The 23,552-nt window shown below is 38.2% G+C and overlaps 1 protein-coding gene across 6 annotated transcripts in view; it reads left to right on the top strand.

The window, feature by feature from the left end:
* Positions 1–23,552, top strand: part of tspan4 (tetraspanin 4) — a 747,849-nt gene that overhangs the window by 154,665 nt on the left and 569,632 nt on the right. For 4 of the 6 annotated variants that reach the window (XM_008108460.3, XM_016990758.2, XM_062976037.1 and 1 more), the window contains exon 2: positions 22,567–22,648. The gene's annotated coding sequence lies outside the window, so the exon portion shown is untranslated. The remainder of the gene's footprint in view (positions 1–22,566; positions 22,649–23,552) is intronic. The other 2 variants (XM_008108423.3, XM_062976117.1) reach the window with 1 other exon arrangement.

A 23,552-nucleotide genomic window follows, 5' to 3' on the forward strand; every position in this document is an offset into this window, starting at 1 on the left:
ATATATAGATGATGTTTTGGTGCTTAATTTGTAAAATCATAACATAATTTGATGTTTAATAGGCTTTTCCTTAATCCCTCCTTATTATCCAACATTTTCGCTTATCCAATGTTCTGCCAGCCTGTTTATGTTGGATAAGTGAGACTCTACTGTATTTGCTCCTACACTCAGCAGATAGCTGGCTTTGGGAGACTAAGGGCGCTGAGTTCGTGCCATCTTTAATGTTGTCACTTAACACAATTGTTATTGCCTGTGATGATAGCATGTGTCAATGGGACTCCACAGCTTCACTCCTTTTAACAGGTCAGTGGAATGAAGTATTATGAAAACAAACTTGTTAAAATGTTTTCCAGGAGTTTTCTAGAGCTTGGAAAAGAATTTCAGGAACTTGATTGAGTAAATGTTCGTTGTGAGTATATGTAAAGTTCTAAATAATACATAATGTCATGCAGATGTCCTAAATATTTTGCCCACAGGGTACAAATTTTCGAAAACCCACATAAAACATATATTTTCTCTGCAACCCATTTGAACGTCTGCTTGGGAAATAGAAGCTGCTGGCTTTCTATGCATTTCCCTGCTGATGGCCAACAGATTTATATTGTAATACAGTAGAAATCCGAAAACACCTGTGCTGCTTAAATGGCTCTAAAGATAAAATCTATTGTGCCTCTTGAAAGGCCATTTTGGTCTCCAGAGGAAAAAAGGCAATTTTGACTCGACTGGGACCTCATGTATTGATCTCACCCAGGAGGTGTTAACAGAAGAGAGAGATTAATCCAAGAAAGGGGATGTGCTCTCTGTTTTGTGGAACAAACCCAAGAATGGTTCCAAAGAAATGAATACGCTGAATACTAATTCTGTGTATTTCTGTGCACAAGAGGCAGACAGAGGCAGCATGCAGTGGTTGGTGAGTAAGAGAAATGTGAGGTTTTTTTCAGACCTTTCAACACTTCAGGTATTCGACTTTTGCAGGTAACAAAGCACTTGGCCGGCGGGGTTAAAATACTTAAAGTAAGTGTGGGCAACTTTATTTCACTAATGGTGTTCAATCTCTTTTTATGTGGTCTGAAATAGCACAATAATGGTGGAGTTTGGGTGGCCCAAATATTGCAATCCAGAGCTAATTTTAATGGATTTACCAGCAAAAACAGGCTGTTTTCTCTGTTTTGAGGGGAGATCCAAGCAAGCCAGCCCTTTGGATTATAATGTATTTTTGATTCCTACAGTTGTCCATTCAAATAATACCTGGTGCAATCCATTAGCAGCCTTTTTCTGATTTGCTTGATTCAGGGGAGGACCTAGGTTTAGGGATGAACTTCTGTGTGATTTTTGGATGTTTGGAGAGAGAAATACATGTAGTTCCCATATAATAAGAGCTGATCAAGATTATCAATCATAGTGCTCTACCAAAAGGACCATAAATCAGAATAATCATTCATTGTTATGTACAAGAAACTAGTCCATGGGCATTCTGAAGTGCTGAAAGTGGCATATTTTGCAATTTAGATGTGTGTTTTCACCATGGTCTTTTCCCCCTATTGGCATGTGAGGAAGTTGTGCCATTCACAGAAAGGATGGTAGAAATAGGACTTTTCTGACACATTTCTACTGAACTGAAAGCTGAGAATTATGAGGAAATATCCCCTGTATGTTTTATTTTGGACCTATGGGTTTCTAAACAGGTCTGATGTCAGGTGAGCTCCTGAGTGCCAAGGTATGAAAATGTCAGATCAAAGCTCCTAAGTCTCAGACATAAGCTTTGCACAAAGTACACTACAGCAAAATCTGGAGTCACAGATGACTTGCTATGATAGGAATGAATCCCTTTGCCGCAGTACTTATGCTATGGCTTTTAATGGCTTGGACAAAGTTTGGGAAGATAGTATGTTGGATTTCTTCAGGGAAGAAAGACCAACTAGAGCTGTTCTCAACATCAGCTTACGATTTTGGATCTAGTATGAAATAAATTACAAGTGTGTGTTTGTCCACATATACTGTCAGCTCTCCACATTTGATGGGGAGAACTTTAGGAGAACAGAATGCAAAAGTGGCAAAGCTTTGACTTAAAAAATTCTGCTATTTATCACTTGACATAACCTTCCCAGAAATTTCTGGGTTCCTCCAGTATCATTCTATGGTCAACTTCCACCTTTCAGCTTTTGTAGATTTGATTATTATTGGATTTGATTAAAATGTTCCTTGGTGCTATTCTTTGGTCAGGTTCCAGCAGAGGTTGACTTTAAAGTTAAACTGGAGGACCTAGAGAAAACATTTTACCCCCCTTATTATTAAAATATATATTGACTCCTCCCACAAATCAGACCTTTTCTGGTTTCAAGGCAGAGGAAAAATCCTATTGAACTCTATATCCCTTGGATCAAATCTGAGGCAATTTTAGATCTGTTTTTGATACAAAGGCCTGTGAATTGAGTTCTGCAACAACAGTATAGATAGTAGTTTTGTCACTTGTTCACATAAGAAAATTTTATCTGTGATAGCTGATACATGTTTTAGATGACAGCTATTTTATCCCAGCTCTCAAATATGACCATGTTGAATCTGGGTTTACAATCCAACCCATTTTATGACTCTGTGAAATGTGTTTCACTTTGTGAAATCCTTGTTCTTTTGGCTTCTGTCCTCTCTATCCTGTTATGGGAATATTGCTGATCTGTTGCAGGAGTGTGAGTGTACTACCTCCAGGTAAATAAGAGTCCAGTTGTTTTCTTTATTATATTCATATCCTTGTTTTGTTTTGTCTCCTGTGTTTGTTGGTGATTTGATGTTTATATTTTGCACTATATGGTATAATCAGAATTTTAGAGAGAGAAATAGCTGCAAGGCAATATTTCTCTCTTCTCATTATGGTCCTTGAATTTGTATAGTGATAGAAACACAAAATTGCCAATATCTCTGTGTGGTAACACAGATTACTACTATAATCTCAGACTCCTATTGCAGTAGATCATACATTGGAACCAATTACTGTTTACTGGGAATTAAATTTCAGAATTCACCTTGTCTCAGAAACATGTACAATGTTCCTCCCTTGTTGTTTGTGTGCATGACACAGTTTTAAAAGTATCTTTGAGTCACCTTCTTGTTATTTACTTTCCAGTGTTTTCTTTGTTCAGACAGAAAAGCAAAAGAAAGTGATTGTGAAACCTACATCGTAGTCAATCTCATTAGAGAATGTAGAAATGCAAATCGCAGTTCAGTGTCATTTTAAAAGATAAAGGGAGCTATCCATCTTAACAATGTCCCTCAAGTTCTTTTGTTAGAAGATGTCTGAGGAAAAAATATGAAATTTGGGTTTCCCTGCTTGATGTAACAAGCAACTTTGAGCCAAAAAATGTGTCAGCATTCACCAATATCTACTTTGGGGATTCTTAACCTATATTGTTTCACAAACCCCTTTGCCAGTCAAATGGAAACCACAGGCCTCTTCTGAGAATAAATGGTGGATAGTTAAATTTCAGTTTGTACACAGCAGGACTGTGATCACATGTTATCTAGTGTTGGATCTAACAACTGCTGTAATTTCAATGGATGGATAAGAGTAAGAGATTTTTCGAGATATGCAACAACTGCAATGTGATATGAAATTCATGCTACTGTCATTTATTGCACATATTCATAAGTGAAGGAAGTACTGGATTTCAGTTAGAGGTCAGAGAAAATAAAGGTGAAAAGTTTATTATTTTCAGTTTAAGCTCACGGACTTCCTAAAATCTTTTTGTGGGCCCCTGGTTAAGATCCCCTTGAGTTCAGCTCTCTGGACCTCCAGCCAACAGTTCCAACTGCCTGGAATTCTGCGAGCTAAAGTCCAAAACATATAAAAGACTGAAGCTTGAGAACTGCTGATTCTAGATCAGAGCTGAGAGATTCCATCATCCCCAGGCATGCTCTGGTTTGTCTCTCCTGATACTAATGAAGTCATCTGCTAGGTCTGGACAGGACAGCAGCAATGTAGAGGCTACTGAGAAGCAATAAGGCACTGACAGAATTTTGAGGAAACTCCACCATTTGAATAAATGCTATATGAATTTTGGGGAATAACAGGAATAACGATCTCCCTATAGAAAACCCTAGTGGAGCCTGACAACGGAATGCTAAAAGTCTTTGGTGGAGAAAAATAGAATCTTAGAATCACAGGGTTGGAAGAGACCACAAGGGCTATCCAGATCCTCCCTGCCATGGAGGATCACACAATCAAATCACTTCTGGCAGATGGTCATCCAGGCTTTATTTAAATACAGTAGAGTCTCATTTATCCAAGATAAATGGGCCGGCAGAACATTGGATAAGTGAAAATCTTGGATAATAAGGAGGGATTAAGAAAAAAGCCTATTAAACATAAAATTACATTATGATTTTACAAATTAAGCACCAAAACATCATGTTTTACAAGAAATTGACAGAAAAAGCAGTTCAATACCCAGCAATGTTATGTAGTCATTACTGTATTTACGAATTTAGCACCAAAACATTGCAACATTTACTACAAAAACAATGACTACTAAAAGGCAGATTGCCTTGAATAATACAGAACCTTGGATAAGTGAAGCATGGATAAGTGAGACTCTACTGTAACAACAACAACAACAACAACAACAACAACAACTTTATTTTTAAAGTATATCCGGCCCCATCTCCCCAAGGGGACTTGGAGTGGCTCACATGGGGACCAAACCCAGCAATATACAATAAAATACAACCGGATAAATACCTTTATAACAAGACATAAAATCATAAGCATATAATATATATTAAAACATACTCAAAACCGATAGAAATAACCAGGTGCAGTGGGCATAATCAAGCTGAAAGCTAGGCAACATTATATATGAACAGAATCTTACAGCTTCTATTGAATGGACAAGGAGAAAAGCAGTAGCCGGATATAGGTAGAGGTACAGAACTGACGTTAATTTATAATAAATCAGTCAAACGCACATTGGAAAAGCCAGGTTTTCAAATCCAAAGAAAGAGACTCCATCACACTCCAAGGCAACATATTCCACTGTCAAATAGCTTTGGGAAGGTGTACCATACAAGAGTAGTTGTGTTTTTGGCTAGAGCCCTAAACAATATTCCATACTGTGCAACATTTTGTTGCTGAATTTGTTTGTCTCTCGCAGTAGCTTGTTTTCTTTTGCCTGCCTGCCTCACCCCAGAGCTGTCATTTGGATGACCAGGGCTGTTCAGCTGGTGGTGATAGTTATTAGTAGTGAAAATCATACTGTGTAGATAAAGGAAAAGTTGATGGTGGAAATGTATGTCAATACACTATTACTAATTGCCAAAAGAACAATTTCTTCCTAAGATTTGTCTAAATCTACAGTGTTGTGCAGAGCAGTTTGAGGATTGGACTTTGATTTCTAGGCCATAGAAACATACTGGATGGTCCTGAGCAAGTCACACTGTCTTAGCCTCAGAAGAAGAAAATAACAAATCTCTTTTGAATAAATCTTGCAGAGAAAACCTTACAAGGGCTGCTGTGATATTGTGATTTGATTCTATATGCTTTTATGGTTTTACCTTGGATTGTCTTACTATTAATGTTGTTTAATACTTTTTAAATATTTGTATTTTTTAAGCTGTATTGAAATGTTTTTAGTTGTGAGCCGCTTTGAGTCTTCATATGGAGAGAAGACATGGGATACAAAAAATAAATGAACAAATAAATAAAGAGCTTGCTATAAGTCAGAATTTCCTTGAAGGTACACAACAACAACAGCAGTGTTGTGCAGAGAGCTAGTTTAGAAATAAGCAACCTGATGCCCTCCAGAGGTTTTGAACCAAATAACTAATATAAGGAATAGAAAACTGGGTCAATTCACGGACAAAAAAAAATCTTGTTTAAAAGCATATTCTTCTATTCTGCAATCATTTCTATTTCACACAGCAGCAAAGTAAATAACAGCTAATGTAAAGATCATCCAAGGAACCTGAAAAGTCAGCTTTGCTACAAAAACAGTCAATGTATTCTTCATTAGGTTACAATGGTCAGGCAACGTAATTATACCTTTGTTAACTAAAATAATTACTTTAAAATAATCTCTGTGTATGAAATGATTAGTTCTCTTGTTTCAGTTTGATTCCCAAGTATTCAATAAATTAGGTTTGTTTTACTGTTTCCTAGCAATACTTCCATTTTACAATATTAGAGACCCAGCATGAGAAAATATTTAAATATGTTCTTACTTTGACAATAATAGTTGTTCCAAATAGGATTAATATCAAGTTACTATAACTTAGTAGAATCACAACCATTTGATTCTTTAAATGGAATTGCCCTTCACTTTTTGTGTTCAGAATTTTAATTATATACTGATTTTTTCTGTCTAGATTTTGCAACAGATAATGCAGATACACAATATTATTTTGTTTACGGTCATTTGGAAAGCACAGCCAGTCCTTGTAAAATACCAAATGATATTTTGTTTTCATTAGCCTAGTGTGAGTAGGTCTTAACAGACACACATTAACCAAGCAATTTATAGGTTGAAGTGCATGTTAATAGGAGCTGTTTCACGCAGACACACCAAACCCAGGAACGTATCCCTTATGGATAATGGGAGGAGATCATATTGTACTTAGAATTTCTGCTCACTTTGTACATTGATAGAAGAGCTTCCTCTGCATAGTAACAGGAGCTTCTCTTGGGCCTTGACAGCTGCCGGCTGATGGGAGGAAACAGAATTGTGTGTGTGTGTGTGTGTGTGTGTGTGTGTAGAATCTAGGGTCAATATATTTCCCCCCCTTATGAAACATTTATTGACCAAAACCTTTGACTATGAATGATATGTCTTCAGCTCAGTGTGTTTAAATAAATAAACTTTTTTGACCCTGAGCAATGCTGAATCATTATCCAACATTTCCTTCCAAGTCCACTATAAAATGTTTTGTATCTTCCTTAAGGAATCAGTGCTCTCTTCCCTCCCTCCCATCATATTTCTCAATTTTTCATTATTTATCCCAAACTATTTCCATTTTTTCTGCTTGGCATTTCATTCCATTTTTTGGGTGAATTAGTAATTTCCTGAGCCACCTTCCTCATCTCTAACCTAGGATAATTTCTCAAAATGTTGTGGCAACAGCAGTAGCAACCTAAATCCAGTTGCTACTTCCAAGATTAGCTGGAAGTAACAACACGAAGAGTGAACCCACAGGGACTTATGTAATATACAATCATTTAGTGGGTTCTCTCTTCTTGGGACTAACAGATTTCAGTCAGCTTGGTGGGTTTGAGAGATTTAGTTATGGTGGTATGAGGAATCTCATGTAACCACAATGCCATGCTCTTTTAGGGATCAGACATGATTTCTAGATAGCCCCAAAGAGACATGTATTAAAATGTTTTTAGTTGTCAGCCTATTTGAGTCTCCGTATGATAGATAAAGTGGGACATAAATAAACATAATAAATAAAATGGTACCCACCCTCCAAAACAGTCCCCCGCAAGAAGCAATTTTTAAAAGGAATACTGAGTAAACAGTACTTTAAAAGCAATCTATGAGTAATTTTGTTATTTTTGCAAGAAGGGTATCATTATGCTTTTGTTACCCCAACCATCTTCCCTGCCAAATAATGTGTTAAGGTAACACTGTTACCTATCATACTACTTCCAAGTCAGTTTGTTGATTACAGATAATGCATACTATGGTATGTAATTTGTTTTGTAAATATTCCTGAGAGGGTTAATTTTTTTTAAAAAAAGTCTACAGTTTATACACAAATTATCCAATCATTTGCTAAATCATGGTTGAGTGTATTCAATTTTTTTGTTAATCTTTGTAATGAGGTTTTTTTTTCTTTTGCTCTGAACATCTCATTTCTTTTGCTTGGATTTTGCATAGTTATAATGTGTGTTAGGCAATCCTTGGAAATGGAAAAGCTAATGGAAAAAGAAATTCAACCTATTATTTACTTATTAAACTAAATTGTTTGAAAGGCAAAGGCTGTCTTCCTTTCACAGGCACTTTGTTTTCATTTTTCTTTGAAGCTGTCTTTCTTGCACTTAAGAAATTCCACAAGACGCACCCTTTTTGTCAAGATATCCACTTAAAATAGACAGCCCTCCCATTTCCATGCCATTACTAACATTTTAATTACTGTAATAGCAATGCAATGTGCCTGATGAAATCATAATACGTTGTCAAACGCTTTCATGGCCGGGATCACAGGGTTGTTGTGTGTTTTCTGGGCTGTATGGCCATGTTTCATACATGGCCATATAGTCCGGAAAACACACAACAACCCCAAATCACAATACCTTTGCTCAGAGCAGTGATATGACACCCCCTCTACTAATAGCTCCTTTTTGTTTGTGAATGTTCTTGTATTCATAAGAACAAGGAATATTGATTTCTTAGTCCTTAACAACAGCTTAATTTTTTAAAAAATAAAATAGATTTTCCTTTTGCAAAGAGCATTCCAAGAGCGAGAATCTAAAAATGCAGATCCCATGTGATCTTGGAAGCTAAACAAGGTCAACCCTGATAACTACTTGGGTGGGAGATCACCAGTAAATATCAGGTCCTGGAAGCTATTTCTGAGGAAGGAACTGGCCAAACCCTCTCTGAATATTCTTGCTGAAAGAAGTTCATGGGGTTGCCAGAAGTTGACAGACTTTAAGGCACACATACACACAAATTTCACAAATGGCAACAGAAATATCTGTAAGTATACCATGTTGCTGGTAGACCTTTGATACTATATTTGAAGTAACTCTTTGGATCAACAAGTGTGCTCTGAGTTACTGTGACCATGCCAGATTTACACTAGGAGAAAATGTTTTTGTAAACTTCCAAAGAGGCAAAAAGTGTTTTAAAAAGCCATTTAAACAAGTTACTATATTTTTATTCTCTATGCTTGCCATGGTTGTTTGCCATTGCCTCTTTGGGCAGCAACTGCTGGAATTTTCCACACTTGTCTCTGCAACTCCAAGGTTCAAGAAGAGGCTGAAAGTTATTTGGCGGCTGAGTGATTGAGATGCCCTGAGTTTCAGCTTTCAACTGGAATGCGAGATATTGATGTAGTAATTTCCTGTGGCAGGAGCTGTTTCAACATTGGTATAGCTGCCTGTCATGACTGGGATGTTGAGTGAAAAAGGTTCTTTTTTAGGGAAGGGAAAAATGCCACTACACTGCATTTAGGTTTAAAAGTTTTTTAAAAAACTCGTGTTAATTATGTTTACATTCAAGAGGGATGATTATTACACTTGAAGTTACTTCTAAATTGGAATTTAAATGTAGGTTACTTCAATGCACTAAAAGAGTAAAAAAAAAGAGGATGCATTATTTTAACCTTCCACCCCCGTTTATGTTTTCAGTTTGGGAGAGGAGGAAACAGCTTGATGAAATGGGAAAACTTCATTTCTCATCCGCCCACCCACTGTAATGGAACGAGTGAATTTGGGAAGACATACACATAGCACAGATAGAAGAAACTAAAAATATTTTTCTATAAATATAAAGTGGAAGTCATAGTCATCTCACCCTTATCCATAATTCCACAGAATAAAAAGTAAACAATTACATATATGATAGATAGTTATGCTATCTGAGAACAACAACCTCTACACTAAAAATTCTCTTATTTTCAGTCAGAAATGTTTTCCTGAGACAGAAATTCAATTAATTGTATTGTCTAGTAACAGCTGTGTCCCTGGGCTATCCTTGTGTTGATGCCCAGTTTCTTCATCCCCTTTTTCCTTTCCAGACATTCATGATTTCTTTCTATTTGTCAGGAGTAATCTCTTAAAGACAGAAGAGAAATAAAGAAATCCTAAGGCCAAATGTGAAAGAACAGGGATTCACATCCACAGCACATCTGAAATGTCAAACATATCATAACCTTTTTTGGTATATGAAAACCAAAAGCAACCTAGTAGAAGGCTTTGCGCAGGTTTTGTCATAATATGTTGCTCGATATGGACAGGGAGCAGGTTTGTTCATATGGCTGTTTGCCATGGGTCCCCCTGAGGGAGAAGAGCGGTATATAAATTAATTAATTCATTAATGAATTAAATAATAAAAGCTGTACTACATCAGCAGGTCTTGCCATTTTCTGGTTATAAAGATTACTATTGTTTTGTCTTGTATTTTGATACCACATAATCCAATCCTAGGACATTTAGTTTTGTTCCTATATCCTCTTATTTTACCTTTCTATTTTAAATAATTTCTTCTCAGAAAATCAGTAATTGAATATTGCCCCACCTTTGCTGTATCAAAGTAATATGTCTTTACTTTAGTCAAGGATTTCTCCTTAATCAACATTGCCAATTTGACCATCTCAGCTAATTCACATATTTTCATCAGCTAATCTTCTTGTGTCAGTATATCTGCTTCTTTTCATCTCTGGTCATAGATGATTCTCATTGCTGCAATCACGTATAATAGTAACCTTCCATATTTTTTTCTAATTGCTCATCCAGCACCCTCAATAATACAGTTAAGATTTTATTGTAATTTTCACCTTTAAAGTATCTTTTAGCATCATGCATATCCGAGTCCAATATTTCTGCATTTTTTTAGAAGTCCACCACATATGTTTTTAAAAAAGGTTTTATTCACATACATTAACAACTTGCAGTGTAAACAGAATACAAAATTATGAACATATTACAAACACTTAACCACCCCACCTAGGCCTGAATACGTATAGTTTCCTCTGCCATAAATTTATGTGCCAACCAATAAACAAATGTCATAGCCAAAATTCCTGACCAGGAGGCAGGGCGGTAGTCAAGTGGGGGGGGGGGGGTAGGGGGTTCAAACCCCCCCCCCCCAAACCTGGTTTACTTATTTATTTGAACTGGTTAACCAAATCCCCGTGAGTGTCCACTGAAGTTTTCTAAATTATTTTGCATTATGGAACTACTCTTCATGATTTGCTAAAAAAAGTTTCAACCCTCCTCCATGAATTTTTTTCTGGCTATGGCTCTGCCAACAGGGTTGTATTGTTTTTTCTTATCACTCTCTAAAATATATTTAATAAAAACCGACCAATAGGAATCAAATTCTGATCTTTTAATTTCTCCCCTAAACACCCTCATTTCAGTTGATAGTTTATTTTTTAAGGCTGCGTTCCATACTTCCCCATACCATGCTTCCAGTGTGAGATTGGTTGGTATCTTCCATTTCCTTACTATTATAAGTCTTTCCACTGTGAGTAAAATAATCACCAGTTCTTTTATTTTATTATTTCTGAATTCAGCTTTGTGCATCCATTAGCATCTGTGGCTAGGTTTTATCCTATAATGTTACCTATTTCCTTAAATATATTGTTCCAAAAACTCTTCAGCTGGGGGCATTCCCACCATAAATGAAAGTATGTGCCTTTGTGCATGCCACATCTCCAACATTTCCCCATAATATCTTTGCTAACATAGGTGGCAGCTACCACCTATAGATAATCTTACACATTTTGTTTTCAAATCATTACATAAAGTGAATTTTGTACTCTTTGTCCAGTCCTCGTTCCACTGCTCCTGTTTTATTTGTCTACCTATATTTTGTGCTCATTTAACCATGCAAGTCAGGATTGTCTAGTTACAGAATTGTTGACAATAGAGCCAGGGCATGCCTTGGCTGTGCAAACCCTGCAGAATTGGTTTTGTTATCTACTGGCAGTCTTAGAATGTAACTGTTTAGATTCCCCCCCCCCCCCCCCAGGAAAAACGCAATCTAATGATTGTCAGCAGTCTGTTCTGCAACAGTGTAGGACAATCCTAGGAACACATCAAATTGGGTTTTAAGTAAAAGTCTCAGTAGTGTGGTGTAAAATCAGCCTTGAAAAATCACCATGAAAATGTACAAGTTAGTGCAAGTAATCTCCTTATTTATCCTTGCAGTCTGCTGTGTGAAGCATGTAGAATCAAATAGAAAAAAGACATCTTCTGTATCAAATGGGCTTTAGACAAGTCCTGTTAAAAGAGATTGACTGCTGGGCATGTGAAGCTGCAAAACCATCATTTTAGGAATGAATGAAAAAAAGAAAGACATGAAGCTGTTTTGAAGTGTGTGTTTGTGTATGTGTCCTGAACATGTATGATTCCCTTTGGATATTTCTTCCTTGAATTGCAAGTTGTATTCTTCCTTCTAAATAGATTGCCAGTGATTCATGCTGACATTAATCAGAGAATGTGTCCTTTGTCTATCAGTTTTTTCCAGAACTTCTCATTAGTATTTAAGAAAATCTAGGTTTTAAAGAGTAGTTTCCTTATTTGTGCAGAGAACGGTTGGTGTTGGTGTGGGTAGAGAAGAAAGGTTTGGAATCCCCCCTTCTTTCTCTGTTCCAGAGGAAGAAAGTAGGAAAACTGGGTTCCCCCCCCCCCAATTGTGCAATTACCAGCTAGCTTTTAGTGGAAAGCATTCTTCCAAAGCTATATAGCACCTCTGTAATCATGACTTTTTCACAAGATTAAAAAAAAGAGATTGATATTTTGTCTTGGTCGGTGAAGGGGTCATACTAAGGAAGTGTAAGAAGCAGATGTGACTTAATGACAGGAAACTAAAATTAGGTAACAAGACAAGTGCTGAAGAAGCAAGTGAGTGCCCGCAAAAGTAGTAGTGAATTTTGCTATATATCTGCTTGTGGGATGTGAGGCTTCCCCTCAGATAATACTAATCATACCTTAGTGACTGTGTTGTATGTATTTAAATGTACACCTGTTCTACATCCATTTGTAATGCCAACAGTTTGCTCTAAATTAATAAGGACCTAGTACAGAATGGTGGAACAGCATCGTACAGATACAATATTCTCGTGAGATCTGGCTGTCATTAGGCGTATTTTCATGAACACAGATGCTAACAAAGTAAAAACAAAGAAAATGTCAATTCTCAACACTGTTTTGTACACAGGCTGAATGTGGCTCATGGTTTTGTGTGGTAATGCTACACTTCATGTCGGTTATGGGACAACAGTGGGTAAAATGCATAAGATCCAAGACTGGCATGGATGAATTTTTCAGTCTAATGGGTGACATTTTTGTTGTTATTATGTACGGTATCTTCAGATTGTTCCTGGTTTGCGGCAACACTAAGGCAACCTTATCAGGGAGGTTTCTTGGCAAAATTTATTTGCTTCATCTCTGTCTCAGGCTGAGAGTAACTGATTTGCCTGATTACCCAGAGGTTTCTATGACCACTTGGGGAGTCAAACCCTGGTCTCCATTCCTAGTCTATCATTGAAATCACTACAACATGCTGGCTCTCACAAATGGCAATATAGAAAGGTCTAAATATTATTCAGTTTCAACTATCAGGAATCCTTTTCTGCATTCATTTCCTGTAAAATACCCAACACATGTACCAATGAACTCCAATGTGTGGCAGAAGACACAGGGACCCACACACAGTTATATGGCTTGTTGGATATTTTGTAGGAAAATCATGCAAAAAGAGATTCCTGATGGTCGAAACTGAAGAATTATGGGGGAGAAAGGGACCTTTGGTGGTCATAGATAATTTAATCAAGGAATAACAGGGAAATAAAGTGTTTGGCAGAACCTCCTGCCCCAGCACTCCTGTGCTACCAGTTTCAACCTTCTAATGCCATTTTCCATGTAATTACATGGAAATTGCATCTAGTAATGAGCAGTCTGAGGAGTCTCAATGGAACTGGGGGGCGTAACTCCTTTTTCTTTCTTTTGTGCATCTAGCTTTTCTGTAATTAATTTTCTGTAATTAATTTAGCAGTCTTATTGAGTCTTTCCCACACATGCATGACCCCACTAGAGATCTGGAGCCATCCCATAATGTAACCTGGAACTTTGGATTTTACTGGAACAGCATTAAAAGAGCTCACAGTAAAATAGGACTCATTGCCTTGACTTAACAAATTTTGTTTATTCAGAGTTTACAGGGCCATTATCATGGTTCCCACAAATTTTCCATACATACACACACACACATACCCTGTCTATATGTTGGTTTGTGTTCTGAGATTTTAAATGCACATTTGTATTGTGTAGTCCTTAAACCATGTCAATACAGAGTGTTACTGCACTGTTTTATTTCTGGGGCATTAGGTCTATAATGCAAGTAGGTGCATAGAGAAAAATTTCCTGGAAAGATTGCTGGTGAAGGGATGAATAGAATTGAGATATCTTTTGGTTTGTGCTGCAGTGTGTGAAATGAATAAGGAAAAAGATATTTGAAGGGATCAGTTGTAGAAGGCAACTTCATAGCTAGCTTCACAATCAGAAGGTAGAGCACATAGATAATTTATGAAGCGATAGAGTCATCTGTCTGTAGGTTAAGACATGGAGTCCTTTATTTGCAGTCAAAGTCAATAGCGATGTCTCTTCTACTCACAATAACATAGCACATATTGATGACTTACATTAAAGTCTCCGACACACTGAACGTGTTAAACTTTTGCCTTAAGATGAAAGGGGAAGAGTGCCTGAGGTGATCATACTTGTACTGATTGAATGGCCACTTCATTGCAGTATACTTTAATGCAGGTAGACTGTTAGGTAGAGTGAGTGTGCATGTTGGGTGGGTGTGGCTGCATAGCCATATACTGACTCTGTCTCAAGGGCACTCCTGGCATATTTAATATTGACACTTGAATTCTAGATCGGATCTGATCATGGAGTCTTTTTGGGAGATTTCCTAGTTAGATAGTGGTGTGTGAATGTCCCAGTCCTTACTTGAGCATGCTCCAAATATCGGGAGGGATTTTCTTCACTGCTGCTTTTGTTGAGCGATGCACAATAAATAAGTAGTAAGCGGAGTCTGAAAAACTATTTTTGGGGATCACAATTTCCAACATATTTGATAGTGGAAAATGTGCGGGCGGGCGGGGGGCGGGGGGCGGTATAGTCCCGAGGAATAACTTACCCATCTTTGGCAATAGGCAAACATGTGTTGGCATTTCTTTTTACTCTTCCTTCAATTGTGTGTATATGTATATATGTTGATGCATGTGACTGTGTACCTCACAGTAGGTTCTGCTCTCGCTTACATGATTGGATGTGTATTTGAGGTGGGCTGTGATATACAAGGGGTATGGGGTTATTTCCTTGCCAAATCTGGAAACACCTTTCTGCCATGGTATCATGTTGAAGGAAACCTGCATAAGCCAGTCCTGACACTTCAGAGACAATTTTTCATAACTTACTTTATGCTGTTTTATGAGAGAATGAGTGACAGTGACAATGAAATTATGTATGGGAGAAAGAAATCCCTGTAGACTGCACTGCTGAGAGAGAAAAGAATGACTCAAATGCAGGCAGTGCTAAGAGAAGACTGTGCTAAGAGGCTATGCTAATATTTTTAGATGAAGAAAAAAGTATATCTCTCCCTTTCTCTCTCTCTCATGGAAATCTGTGTTGCCTGTAACAACTCTGTAATTAAGCTTCTAGAATTTTGGGGCCAATACTGAAATCACCATGTTGTTTTGCTGGAGGGATTCCAAGACTGAATTATATGTTGGCTAGATTAACAATCACCAACAGATAGTGAGTTGTAGTAAATTGCCCAGATTTGTTGAGGCCAAAGGCTTCCTCATTCTGCTGGAGGGGAAAAAAACATAATTTTCTTGGAAAAGGCAAGGGGACAGGAAGACCTGGCAAAAGTTGTGTTCACAATCACACAGACTTCGGCATTCAGTGATACCGCAGAAAGATGAGGAGGAATCGGTGGTAGTGTCCATGGTGCCCCATGAACACTACCACCAATAGAAAGGACAGACGTGACCACATTATTTCTCATCTTTAACACAGGCCAGCTATACTTCAAGGTCACTCATCTCATACTTCTAACTTAGAGGAACCACTTCTTAAAATAGTTGGCTCTGTAGCAACCAACCTCTGGTGTGCTTCAGGTAAGACATGGTTCTGGTTTTCATTTTCTTGAACTCTAAATTGGGGCACAGAGGGGGGCTTGAGCCTTCTCTAGACTAGGCTGTGTTTATGCGTGTTAGCCTCCCTGAAATTATCTGACAAAATTAGATCACCAAAGATCGAGCCTCTCTGTAGTTGAGCCTTATCAGAAAATATCAATCAGAGATGTAAATGACCAATAATGAACAAAATATTGTTATGCAACCTTTCCAAGAATACCAAAGGTTGCCTGCAATCTGGTGTATTCAGACTTATTTGGAGTAAGATCCAAATAAAGTTTGCCTGCAATCTGGTGTATTCAGACTTATTTGGAGTAAGATCCAGTGAATACATGTAAGATGCTTCTAAGCATATATATGACCAGCAGGTAGACAAAATTAATAACCTTCCTGCCAATGTTAAATCACCCCCAAGTTGAAAACATTTCTGAGTTCCGAATACTGCCTACGTGGTTAAGGTGGCACAGGCAGACTAGACTTTTTCTGTTACTCTTTCTGGGGTGCTAAGGAGAGTGGGTATTGAGATGAACAGGTGCTACTCCCTAGATTAGCAGGAGACCCATTGGTGTAAGGAGAGCAGAGAAGTGAATTCAGAGCTCCTGGCACACTGAGCCAGGAGGTCCCTTTAATCAGCTTTGAGGTAGGCTATCCCTTGACATTGTGTTCAGAGCTTGATGCATTGTACTCACCCTGGCATAATGGTTTGTGTGTTGGACTATAATTCTGGAGAATCTTATCTTTGAATCCCTGCTTTCCCGTGAAATCCATTGGACAAGTCTCACACTCATAGTCCCCCAAAACTGTGATAGTTTGCCTTAGGGTCACGATAAGTTGGAAATGACACCACTGCCATCACCACAAGTTTCATAGGCTTGGAACTTTCTGCCAGACAGTCAGCATGCATCTATTGTTGTCTTTAATGATAAGAAAACATTTGTGAACCAGGGCAGGGAGCACATTCCCATTTTACAAATGGGTTTATAAAGAAATTTGTCATTGAAATGCCAGCTGTGAAGTAATTATATGAATATTTATGTGGACATGTGAATATAACCATATAATTATTAGTACAAACTAAAATAATCTTGACAGCTGTTTCAGGCACATTGACCAAAGTTTGGAGTTATCATAACAACAGGTAATGATGTTCCCTCCAATCTGTTGCTTTTGAGAGCAGGGGCATCATAATGACTAAACAATACAATTTTCTGGTTACTTTTTCTTATTATTTTGGGGGGCATTTTTGATTTTCCCTACTTAAGTTTAAAGCCATTTTCTTAATTGTTGGAGTAGTTTTTTCAAAGAAGTAAGCTAAAAAAAATTAATGAAACCATCAAGATTTATAGAACACATGTAATGATCCATTTCAACAAACCTCTGTCTGTGGCTTTACACTGGGCACTTGCCCATTCCTTGCTCATTTCAGCTATACGCACTGGCTTTGATGAGAGCCTGCAAGAGGACAGAAAAATATTTCTCTGTTCCAGGTAATAATAATATCCCTCCAGCACCAACTTCAGCATCTGGATGATATTGTCTGTGCACAGGTTAAGAGACATGCATAAAATGTTGTTCTGTCCATTGTGGTGAGGGAATTGTATGTAAATCCTAATTTTCAATTGAAGTTCTCAAAGCAGCTCACTATATTTATAAAATGTATTGTATTAAACAGATTACATTAAAAACCATGTATGACTGGGAGCTTGAAAATGTTCTGTTCTGTTCTCTTGAGCTGACTTGTCTCCTTCCTGTAGGTTCACCGTTACCAGTCTCTTGATGTTCAATCAGGGCGGCCCTGTGATGCAGCAGGTAGCATCAGATGTTCTGAGTAGATGGAAGAGATAAAAGATGCAAAGGCACATTCCTAACAGAGCCTACCCAGACACTGAATGAACAGTCACTATCTTCCTCAGCTCCTAATAGATTAAAATAAATCTATTAATCAAAGGCCATGTAACACTTCATATATCAATTACTTTTCCTTTTTTGGAATGTGGAAATCAATGTGTTTATCAAACAAGAGAGCTTTCAATAGTTATTCTTGGAATTGTGTTGTCGAAGTCTTTCATGGCCAGAATCACAGGGTTGTTGTGAGTTTTCCGGGCTGTATGGCCATGTTCCAGAAGCATTCTCTCATGACGTTTCACCCAAATCTGTGGCAGGGATCCTCCAAGGTTGTGAGGTATATTGAAAACTAAGCAAGGGAGGTTTATATATCTGTGGAAGGTTCAGGGTGGGAAAAATAACTCTTGTCTGTTGGAGACCAGTGTGAATGATATACTGTATTTAAACACCTTGATTAGCATTAATCAAGGATGCCTGCCATAGATGTGGGTGAAACGTCAGGAGAGAATGCTTCTGGAACATGGCCATACAGCCTTAAAAACTCACAACAACACATTCTTGGAATGGCATGTACTCAGGCATGTAGCTGGGGCGGGGGGGGGGGGGGGCTTGAGGGGCTTTAGCCCCCCCCCCCCCCAAATTCTCAGGGTGGTCCTCGAGAAGGCCTTACTGGCACGTGGCACGGTGGTGTCCTTGTCCACGCCTGGGCCCTCGGTGCACTCTCTTTCCTTTTCAGTGACCCTGGTTTCAGCCTTTGGTGCTGGGAGAGTAAGGGAAGTGCGCCGACAGCCCAGGTGCCAAAGAGGATGCCGCCGCACCAAAGACCATTCGGAGGCTGCAATAGGCCTTTGCGCCCGTGCACTCAGCAGGCCTTTGCGCCCATGCACTTGGGAGGCCTTCACACCTGTGCATTGAAGTCTCTCCACACTCGTGACTGGGAGTGGAGTGCGTCGAGCCCGTTGGCTGCCTTTTGGGACTTTCTGGATCCAGGTAAACAACAACTCCCATTTGAAAAAGGGCAATCATTCCCCAATCCCTGCCTCTATGTACAGTTGGGCACATTGGCTCTATGTGCCAAGTTTAATCCAGATCCAGTGTTGGCTTGGTTCAATGCCCTCTGGATAAGGGCGCACTGCAACTCCCAGATCCAAGGTCAAATACCACCAATCACCGCCTGTCCTATATGCACAGTTGGCCATGTTTGATCCAGATATGATGTTGACTGCCTTCAGTACTTTCTGAACTTCTGAACTACTATTTGAAAAGGGCAATCATTCCCTGATCCCTGCCTGTATGCACTGTTGGGCACATTGGCTCTATTATTGGCACCATCAATTAAGAAAGATATTGAGGTACTTGAAGTGTTGGAACTGTGTGACAAATCCTACTATCAGTCAATAAATTTCCTTTTTGACTGTGTTAGCTACTCTACCAGTAACGACATGCAGTGTGGAAAGATCGTTTTCCACCATGAAGAGAGTGAAAAGTGTATCTAGAAGTTTAATGACAGACCAGAGACTTAGTGGACTAGCAATGATTTCCACCCATCAAGACATCACTATCAAATCAGAAAAAGTAATTGACAAAATGGCTGGGGAGAAGAAAAGAAGACTGTTGCTGTAAAGTAAAAAATAAGTCAAAAAGTATTCTAAACATTTTGTTAATGAAAGTAAATAAATAACATTTATTATTTAAACTGTTATGTTTATTCATATCATGATCTGATCACCATGCTCAATATATCCCATATGCATGGGGGTATTCGGATAATGATACAAAAAGTTTGCTAGGCTAGATCCTCTCTCACTCAGACTCAGTCCCCCCCCCCCCCCCCCATCAAAATCCTGGCTACGGGTCTGCTTGTACTGTTCAGCCTCTCTGTTTTCTGTACTGAATTTACCTCAAACTGGTCATTGCTTTATATCCACATCATGACTTACTCAGTACTGTACCAGAGAAGGCAGTATTGGATTTTTTTTTAAAAAAAATCGATGTAGCTTTTACTTCCTTTTGGCCTGGACAACAATGCACATCTTTTCTTTTCACTGTCCATGTAATGTTCCTTGGAATTGGGATTTTAGTATGTGGTAGTTTGAGCGAGTCTGGCTTGGCATGGACCAACACTTTTTCCCAGTGATGCTCCAACTATGTGAAATCGTTACATGAATGAGCCCATAACATCTGCTCAGTGGTTTCAGTGGGAGTTTATTACAGAATTAACATTAATATATGATAATAACAGTCTCTTCTTGGTCCTAATAGGGCTTTAAAAGACCTACCTTTCAGTTGTCCATTGCCAGATCTCTTCCAGTCTGCTCTACTTTTGATCCAAATCTGCTGTTTATTCTAGCAAACTGCAGTTGGTGGCATGAATGAGGCTGGCAGCAGAGAGGGCTACTTACATTTCCATCACCAGGATATTTTTTTCTCCCTTCAGCCAGTTTGTTTTCACAACGTTACCTTCATGTTATGATGAGTCACACATATTTCAAACTGAGATTTGGTTTCAGTGGACCTCTGCCTTAAAAGGTGATTCTATTCATGCTATTTGACTCTTCAGAGTGCCCTTTCTTCCCAAAGGGGTTTAGACTCGGTCAAGCAGCTACATCTTCTCAGGGAACACTTCATGTTAACTTTATTAATTTTTAAAACATAAATGAGAGGGTTTATAGGAGGTATATTACCGATTTCTCTTATTGCTGGTGTGATTTATAGGCTGGGACAATGTCAGAGAGAAAAACAGATTCATATAATCCACGTCTGGAAAGTTCTGTGTTTCTTGATTCCTTTTATGGTTTCCTGAGTCCCCCCACCCCCAAAGTTATATTTTTAACACCTGAAATCACTACTCCCAAATGAGGTCCAATTAGACTCTATCATTATCTGTGAATTTTTTTAAAAAAGTAGCATAGTTCAGTGGCATTTTTTTTGTAAAAAATGGGGCTTAATTTAGCAAAGTGAATTCCAATTTCAAACATGACAAATTCAATATTAAGATTCCAAATGATTAAGTAACAATAAGAAATTAAAATAAGAACAGCAGATAAACCTTTGCTAGCCCACAAAACGCTCCAGCTGCACACTGAATTTTTTAAAAAAGTTTGTAAAGCACCCTGAAGGACAATTTTAAAATGTAAGCTTATCTTTGGATGTTGCTGCTGCAATTTTACAAGCAAAAGAATATAAATTCCTGAATATTTGGGAAAAAGATCCAGCTAGTGTGTCTAGTGTAAAGCAACATGTGTATGTAGTAAATCAAACTATTGCGACATTGTAAAACTCTCTGTCTAGTCTTGATTTGTTTATTTATTATTATTTAATTATTTAATTCATTTATAGACTGCTTTTCCCACCCCTGGAGAGACTCAAAGTGGTGTACACCATTATACATGGCAAAAATTCAATGCCTCACATCCATAGGTAAAGGTAAAGGTTTCCCCCTGACATTAAGTCCAGTTGTGTCCGACTCTGGGGGTTGTTGCTCATTTCCATTTCTAAACCAAAGAGCCAGCATTGTCCATAGACACCTCCCAGGTCATGTGGCCGGCATGACTGCATGGAGCGCCGTTACCTTCCCGCTGGAGTGGTACCTATTGATCTACTCATATTTGCATGTTTTCGAACTGCTAGGTTGGCAGAAGCTGAGGCTAACAGCGGGTGCTCACTCTTCTCTCTGGATTCGAACCTTCGACATTTGGTCTGCAAGTTCAGCAGTTCAGCGCTTTAACAGGCTAAACACATAAAAACATTACACATCTAAAAATGATCACATTGGACCATATATTAAATCATTAAAACAATATAGGCAAGCAGCATAACGATAAAACTTTAAACAGTAGGACATGTAAAGATTGCATCACTCCCATTTTTTTTTAGCTTCTTGCATTTTGGTGTTATTCATCGAATGCCTGTTTACACAGTTGAGTTTAGAGCTGGTTCCTAAATGCTAGGAGGGAGAACCATAACTGTAACAAGAGCTTGGTGAGGAAGGGATTATATATGTATTCTTTTGTATAACTGGATAACAGTGATACTAAACCAAGATGTTTGGTTTTGTCCATGGTGCTGTAGTTCCATTGACCATGATATGTTGGCATCACTTGGCTTGATTCCTAGCATGAGAGACTGCAAAGCAGAAGAAGGTTATTTTCAGCCAAGCATACAGACTGTTGGCAGCACCAGAGCTGGCAAGGTTGAGTTCTGAGAGTGAAGAGCTGGGCGTATATCCCACAGGAAGGAGTGGGGATAAGTGTAGCTCAGGAGGGCTGGGGGCACTGCGACAGCCATTTGGAGGAATGGCAAGCAGGAATAGAGGCTGGCAGACAGAGAAATTAGAAGTTGGTAAGGGTGGCAGGCGGGAAGATTGGAGGGTTTCATATTTGGCTGATCCATTCTTTGAGACCATAATGACACCCAAAGCGAATGTTTCTGCTAATATACTATCATATAAGCAGACTTTCCTGTGTAAAGTATTTTATCTTGATGAAAGGAATCATAATATGGTTGTAGTCTAAATGCAGAGCAGCTTAGAGTGGCTTTATACATTATGTAACTATGAACACAGTGAGTTTATCTGCTTTTTATTCTATTTGGGAGTACAGCTTGTTAGTTTGCCATCTACAAGTTACAAAAAAAAGTCTACAAAGTGGGTTCAAGGGTGACACGTGCATGTATTTCCTGTAATGTGTACAGCTAGTCTTCCTTTGCAATATTTTCACAACGCATATTTTGGAATATTAATAAGAGCATAAAAGCAAAATGGGAAAAGAATGGGGAGATATCTGAAATGTTGGATGTTTGATATGTTGCAATTTTTAATAACCGTCCATCTAACCCTCTTTTCTATTTAAATAGTACAGAAGAAAGAACTGTTACCGTCTTTAACAACTGAGAGAGAGAGCGATATCCAACAACATCAGCAAACAAACCTGCCCCAGTAAGTTGATACATCTTCTTCATCAACCAAGCAGTTGAATTATTTTAAAAAGTAGTTTGATTCATTTCTTATTTGTTTTCCATTAACCACCCATTTAAGGTTTAATCAAACTGTCTGGAATGATCAGACCTAGAAATGCAGTTTTCTGCCTTGCATCTCCCAGTGGTGGTCTATTCTTTTAACTTTTAAATTGAGACCATTTATGTATGGATGTGTTTGATCTTTCTTCGAAGAAAGCCTGTGTTCATAATGATACCTTTAATCTGATATGCTGCTGTCATTCTTCGCATGTGATGATTATTCATCTGCATAATATGGGGAGAATATAAGGGGGTGGAAGCTGAATGCGCATTGTAAGAAATCTCATCTATTGTAGGTGTTAAAACAAATGTGGGCAAAATGTAAAGAGCCAAACAGTAGGGGAGTAGTTCTTCAGTGACTTTTGTATAGTACACACTTAAGAGAATTTACTCTCATAACTATTCGATTAAATTGTCTTAAAAATACAATGCTTTGAATCTTGCCCCACATTTAAAAGACTGCTACGGAGTCCATGGGTAGACACATAATTTATTTTCCTTGCCACCTGTGAAAATACTAAGGAAATACTTGTTCTTTCTCCAAACGCTATGAAATCATTCACTGGCCTCTGTCAATCTTCTCTTCTCTCCTAAATCATAAATCAGTGGAACATACATTGCCATTGTAAAGTGTTAAACCTTTGAAATACAGTTTAATGGTGGTATTTTCTTCTGGTGTACACATCACACATCAGTGTTCTCTGTTATATTCCCATCAATCTTTTGGTCAGTTTTAAAAATGTATCTGAGTTACCGCCTTCTTGGATTTGAAGTCCTCACATTCATCTTCCTAACATCCTTGTAAGGAAAAGATAGACCGTTTC

This window comes from Anolis carolinensis, chromosome 1 (genome assembly GCF_035594765.1).
Source record: "Anolis carolinensis isolate JA03-04 chromosome 1, rAnoCar3.1.pri, whole genome shotgun sequence".
NCBI lineage: Eukaryota > Metazoa > Chordata > Lepidosauria > Squamata > Dactyloidae > Anolis > Anolis carolinensis.